General features: G+C 32.6%; 1 pseudogene; it reads right to left on the bottom strand.

The window, feature by feature from the left end:
- Positions 1-389: 389 nt before the first annotated feature.
- LOC130961250 (uncharacterized) lies at positions 390-4,293 on the bottom strand (annotated as a pseudogene).
- Positions 4,294-7,328: the final 3,035 nt, after the last annotated feature.

The following is a 7,328-nucleotide window of genomic DNA, read 5'->3' as shown; positions in this document are numbered from 1 at the left end:
ATATATATATATATATATATATATATATATATATATATATATATATATATATATATATATATTTGCTTTCGATATTGTCCAAAATTGAATTGAGATCATGTTCACAATCTTAATACCATGTAACTAGAATATAATTAATACCTAAAATTTTAATAATTAAATACCTAAAATAAGTTAATTAAATAACAATAATTAATACCTAAAATATTGAAACGAAATTTTTATTAAATGTGAGAAATAAAAGTAAAAAAAATTGATAAATAATAATAAATGTCATTATTATATCCAAAAAGAATACTTTTATTTGAGAGGAAACAGAGCTCATAAAAAATTAGCACCTCACTTTCATTAATTGAAAAAAAACTCAATTTTAGTATAGTAGGTAGAAATCAAGAAAATTTGGTTTTGTGGATTAAAACAATGAATGTTCTAAAGACATAACTGGGCTAAGTTGTAGTCAATAATTGTATTCAACAGTTTTGATTTTAACAATAAGCCACCCCTAATCACCCCAACATATATAATGTTACAAACAAGACAAAAGATGAAAATATAGTTAGTTGTCGCCAGAAGACAACTTTTGCTTCTTCCACTGGTATGCAGCTTCTAAGATCTTAAGATTAGTCGTCTGAATTTCTTCAGGGAACAAATAGTCGATGAATTCCCCAATTCTGCCAAATCAAAAGAACAGGAGTTAATATGAAATCTAGTAAAGGCTTTTATAACCAGAATGGCAAAAATAGAATATTGACAGTAACAAAATACAAACCTGGCAGAACCATCTTCAGTAGTAACTTGTCTTCTCTTTTTGAGTTTCTTCGGCAGCTTAGACTGGACTAAGCTAACATCACCAAGCTCCCCAGAAGCAGCCTCCATGTTGAGCCATTTCTCCAATAGCATTGCCCTTTCCTCCTTCAGTTCCGGAGCTAACGATCTGAAGTAGTTAAGAGCTTCCTCAAATACCCCTGATTTAATTTAAGCACGAAACAAAAGTAGAGTGAATCAGGATATCATTCCAATTCAGATCAAAGAATAATCAAACAACAAAAGCATCGGGATCACATACTTCTAGCACGCTGAAGGCATTCCCTCTCTTGCTCTTCTTCTGTCAAGTCTAAACTGTTCTGATCTATTGCCGTTGCCTCAAATTCCGCATAGCTTATCCATACCTTCAAGTGCTTTGTTCTATTAAGAAGCCTTTCATAAAGCGCTCTTGCTCTCTCAAATTCACCTTCTGCAGTCTCAAAGTCAATATATGCCTGTTTTGAAATCACAAATTGATAGACAGGTTAGCACAAAAATGCACATAGCATATTAGAAAAATTATGCATTACATAAGATGTTATAAATAATACATAAGAGAAAAGAAATGATGAAAGAATGATGGAACAAGAACCGCTAGGCATTGATTGGTACAAGGCAATAAATGTACCTTCCACAATAGCTCAGGCATATCCAATGCTGGTTGAGCGATTGCAAGCTCGAATATTGCTCTAGCTCGATCAGTCTCAGATAAAGATCTCTCCAATTCTGCATACTTGCTCCAAGCATAGCAATTTTCAGGCAACCACTCCAGATACCTTTCATATAGTTTTCTGCATCTATCTATGTTACCGAGCTGCAGTTCTATTTCTATATACTTCTTGAAAATCTGTTGTCCAGAGAGCAGGGCTGTGTAAGATAACCATGCTTCAATAAAAAGACATCATTGCATTTACATCAACATATATATTACCTTGTCTTTTGGAGCCTTTCCAATGGCATGTCCTAATATCTGTCGAGCACCCTTGAGATTCAGCTGACGTATTTCAAACTGGGCTGCTAGAAGCCATATCTTTGCAAATGAAAACTTACTGTGTGGTATCAAGTTGAGACACTCCCTATAAGAAAGAAAGCCACGGAGAGGAGCAGCAGTGTCAATATAATACAAAAGATCAACACTGGAGTTTGGCTTCAATACCACAGATGTTGTGATATTCATTTATAATTATTGAAATTGCAGTGCAATGACCATTATCCAAATCAAATCACTATATGTTAGACAAGGTTATGCTATATCATAAAGCTAATTATCATGGTGACTCCAACCAATCAATTTGATAGGGTTCAAAATTGAATCTATTTTGAGCCTACAGTGTCTCGAAGCACATAAGATACTTTAAATGCAGTACATATGCTAATTGAAGTAACACGTTCTCTTTAGACTTGAGTCCACCTATTCACTAATTCCAAAATTACGAAATTTATGAGCAATTTTATTTTATTATAAGAACTTAAAAATTGAAGCAAGAGCCACAAACAGATGCGAACATTATATTGAAATTTAGAAGAATTCCAAAATTAATTTCTGAACTTCAGTACTACAAGGCACAAACCTGTATACATCTCTTGTTCGATCCACTTCTTCAGCATCAAGCTCTTCGTAGAGTGCATAATTAATCCTAAGTAACACAGATGAATGGAAAATATTAGGGGGCAAATCAAAAAAGTAAAAATCCCGAATAAAAACATATTAAGGAATAAAGTTATTCGAATCAAACAAACCACAAATAGATGTATCGCTGCCAGAATCGCTTCTCCTCTGCAGGAGGAACATTGGCTATAGCTCTCTCATACACTTCCCTGATCCTTTCCTTATTGCCCACACTCTCCTCCAATCGTATATAGTCAAACCATGAATCATAATTCAACGGATTTTTCCTCACTTCATCCTCACACTGAAACCTCCTTTTGCCAACAATAGCATCCTCAATCCTTTCCCTGTCACCATACTGCTTCTCAAATGCCACAAGCTTACCGTACAAGTCTTCTGCCCTCCCCTTGGGGATATGATCAAGAGCAAACATATATACACCTTGCACGCTCAGTCTCCTTACATCTCTCCTCAAACTCAGCAAAAGCAACAAACAGCTGCTCAGCTTCCTCATCATCAGCAAGCTTCACCACCGCTCTCTCATAAACATTCCTAGCCTTTGCCACCTCCCCATTCTTCATCTCGAACTTGGCATACCGAATCCATGCCCCAACCCTAGGGTGGCACTGCACAAAACGCTCGAATATCCCCCTGGCTCGCTCAATTTCATTATACCTAAGCTCAAACTTGATGTAAGAGAGCCATCCCTGCTGATCAGGCATCCACTTCATCCACCGCTCGAAAACCTGCCATTGTGAAAAGTGATGTTACTTAGTCTTCATATAATCAGTAATATTCGTTAGCTATTAATTGTTTCAACTTATGCAGCAGCAGCAGCATCAGAGACATATAAAGTGTGATGTTATATAAACTGTAATCCATGTGTGAGTAATTTAATTCAGTTCATTCACTCATAGAATACCTGTCTGGCACCAGCAACATTGCCAAGCAGTTCCTCCATATGTATATACTTGTACCATAACTGGTCGATCCTCGGTAGGTAGGTGACAGCGTGGTTCCACACATTTCGCGCATGGTTGATGAACTTGTTCTTCATCTCCACCTCTGCATACTTGAGCCAAAGGGTGTGGTTCTTGTAGTCAACTTGCAGCGCTCTCTCCCAAATGGAGCGTGCTCTCTCGAAGTCCTTCTGAGACGCTTCCCACTGTGCATACTTAATCCACACGCCAATGTTCCGTCTCACACGCCGAATTAAGTCCTCAAACTCTTTTCGCTTGCGGAGGCGGTACTCGCCAAGCTCAGTGGCACCGGCGATCTTCTGCTTTGGCGGGCGGATCTCAGCCTCTTGCCGCTCCCGAGCCTCCCGGAGAATCTGCTCCGCTGTGATTTGAATCGGAGCAGGTGTCTTGTTCTTGACCCGCGTTGGCCGTGGAAGCTTCACCTCCGTGTCCTTGCGCATGAGGTAACCCAATGTTGGGTCTGCTTCTTTTGACAAAGACATCGCCCCAGTTGAAGGGTGCAGTAAAGCGAAGGATTTTCCTGTTGCGGAATTTGAAGCGTTGGTTTAGTCAGCTACACTTTCTAACAAATTACTTAAAATTAGAATAATTTTAAACAAATGCTATATCAAATTATCAACTTTGAACTTCAGAGAAATTAACTAGCAAATAAGGAAAAATAACAAGGTTTTGTACCTATCCGGCTAGAACGGCGACAGTCGAGAGAGAAAGAGAGGAGAGGCAAAAGAAACCAACAACACGACCCTGGGGAGTACCTGGCGGCGCGATTGAGAAGCGTTGGAGACACTGTGGCGCGCCTTGCTCGACGGGATCCTTGCCGTTGCTGCCGGCGGCGGGGTTGACCGGAGGATTCCTTCACTGCTCGAGCTCAGGCTAGAGGAGAAAGGGGAAACTGAGACTGAAAATTGAAATAGGTGGGGGTTAGGGTATAATTTTAACTTTATAATTAAAGATTTTTTTTGGCGACTAACTTTATAATTAAAGATTAAATTATCTTTTGAACATTTCTTTTTAAAATTTATTTTTTTAATTGTATTATAAATTTAAAAATATAATTTAATTTATAAATACTAAAAGTCTAAAAGATTCCCTTCATCATAAATTTTAAAAAACAAAATATCTTTTTAGAATTAATTTTAAAAGACGAAAATATTCTTTTTGAATTAAAATTGTTTATATAAGCATATTTGAATTTTTTTAAAGAGTATTTCGTCTTTTTTTAATATATTTTTTATTTACTTAATAATAAAATCTCTTTTAATTTATTGATTCAATAAACGGGTTACTATCTATGAAATATTTTATTTGAATTTGACTAAGAATATCTAAATTTAAACCTATCTAAATTAAACCGCTCATCAAATCCAATCCAAAATGAAAATCGATTAAAATTATATTAATTTAGATTTAGTTGGATTCTATTTTTTGCAAATCATTAGATTGGATCGGATTTCGAATATATTTCATAACCAATCCAAACCGCACAATATGCTATAATATTATTATTTTAAATTTGGATCTTTTAACTTTTGAATTTCACTTTAGAGGGTAAGGTGTGATCTCTATTCTCTTACGTTGAATGATTTATCTCTCATATTTTTTCTTGATCCCACTTATGAAATAAATAGTGAGAGATCATACTTTACTCTCTAAAGTAAAATTCAAAATTTGGAGGATATAAATCTTTATTATTATTTAATACAAATTTTCATGTTAAAAATATATTTATTTATTTATTTATTTATTTTAATTAACCTATAATTTATTTCTGTTGTTATGTTATTGTTAGTTTTTTAAGATATTATTGAGACTTGTTATGTCATTGCTAATTACTTAAAATTTGATGTTGCGACTTATTATATATATTAATTTTTTAATTTATAAAATCGCAAATCCAATCCAATCCAAACTGCTTGAAATTGAATCGAATTAGATTTTTTTTTAAAAAATCATCATATCCAAACCACGTCGTGATGTGCAGATTAGTGCCGATCTAAAATTTCACAAGGGTCAATACAACTACCTTTCAATTTAGTACGAAGTTATTAGTGTATTGATTCGTTGCATGGCGTGTATTTCAGGAAAAAAATATTAATAATATATATGAGCTCATGTTAATCATAGAATATAGTGTAATAATGTATTATATATTGGTTTCTAGCTAATAAACAATTAAATTCTTGCAGCCTCCTTATAAGAATAGCAATGGAATTTTGTGGGTTGGTATTCTTTTAGCTTTTGGAAAAAAAACATATTTATATCGGTATTAATAGAATTTTTTTTTGAAATAATATAACAATAAATTTTACACAAAGTAATTCGATATATTTTGATTGAAATTTTAAAATTAATAATTTATTTATTGTAAAAATATAAAATAAAAAAGTAAATTAAAAAGAATAAGAATTCATATATACCAATAGATCTTATATAACGGAGGGAAAGTAGAACAAAAACAAAAAGCAAGGACATCGTTAATTTAACTTTAGCTTCTATTTTATGTTAATCTTATAATAATTTTGGTGCAAAAAAATATATTCTAGACAGTACTTGACGTTTTAGAATCGAATATAAAAAGTATAAAGGTTTTTAATTCGCCAATAATAAAGTGAGTCAGACTATGAACCAACCTTTAATTCTTGACCACGAATAAGTTTTTTTTTTATTGGTACTCTAAAGAAATTCTCATTTGCGATAACTTCATGCTGATATAATCACTTATAAATTTCATTGTCATGAGAAAATGACTTTATAAAACATTGATCCTTGAATTTTTTGCTTTACATAACACTTTTGTGTAGGTCAATATTATCCAAAATATGTCCCTTCTTTTCAAGGCTAAGCTAAGGTTGAACCAAAAGTCCAAAAGCACTCCTTATTATGAAAGTAAACCCGACATAAATATAACTGAGATAATAAATTAGTTTAAATGATAAAAAATTAGTCATCAGTGACATGTTGTTCCATCAATAGTTTTCATTTCTATATAAGAAATGCTTTCGTTTTTATTCTAAGGATTTACCTATCTTATGAAGGCACATTTTAATAATTTTTTTATATATTTATTATATTAAAAATATATGAAAAGTTATTTTTTCATTAACTTCAATAAAATATTTTTAGTAATACTTTTAAAATGTACCTTTAAAATACATGTTAACAGGATCAATCTTTATTTAATAAAATTATATCAATCAAATATTATTATACTCGGTAGAATTTTATTTTATTTTTTTCTATGAAAAAAAATTTTAGAGGTTGCTCTATAGTGGTGAATATAAAAATATTAAGACGTAAATTTATTTTTAAAATTTGTTGTATAAAAATAAATAGAGTATATCTATCATAAAATATATAATATTTTTTTTGTTTATTCTTCATATCTAATGCATGCCTTTTTATGCTGAGATAATAAAGAAATAAATTGTATTTGTTACACAAGGATATCCTTTATAGAGTAAGAATTTCTTACATTTATAATAATCTCTTTTCACGTTGAACATAAGGACAAAATAAATAAAAAATGACTTCTTCACTTCCATGCTACATCACACCAAGTAGGCAAGTAACATAGAAAAACTAAAACGGGATAAGTACAATCTAGTTATTTTGTCCTCAAATCACAACATGAAATAAACAAAACTAACGAGAAAAGGTCGTGTTTTAGACTCTTTTCTTAAGTCCCACATCATCACCTTGATATCTTTGCAACTTGAAGTAGAATTGCTAAGCCCTCTAGCCCAGAGAATATGGTGCTGATGCTGATTTAAGAGGGAAAAAATGAATCATTTGATGAATTAACAGACGAACTAATATTTCCAGTTCGGTAGATAAATGACTAATTCGTCGCAGATCGGAGTTCCATTTAAAAATTTGTCGTTAGCTAATGAGTTGCTGCATGCATAAGATAGGATTCGAAATTTCAACACTTATTT

This window comes from Arachis stenosperma, chromosome 2 (genome assembly GCF_014773155.1).
Source record: "Arachis stenosperma cultivar V10309 chromosome 2, arast.V10309.gnm1.PFL2, whole genome shotgun sequence".
NCBI classification, from domain to species: domain Eukaryota; kingdom Viridiplantae; phylum Streptophyta; class Magnoliopsida; order Fabales; family Fabaceae; genus Arachis; species Arachis stenosperma.
This window is presented reverse-complemented; position numbering and strand designations above follow the sequence as displayed.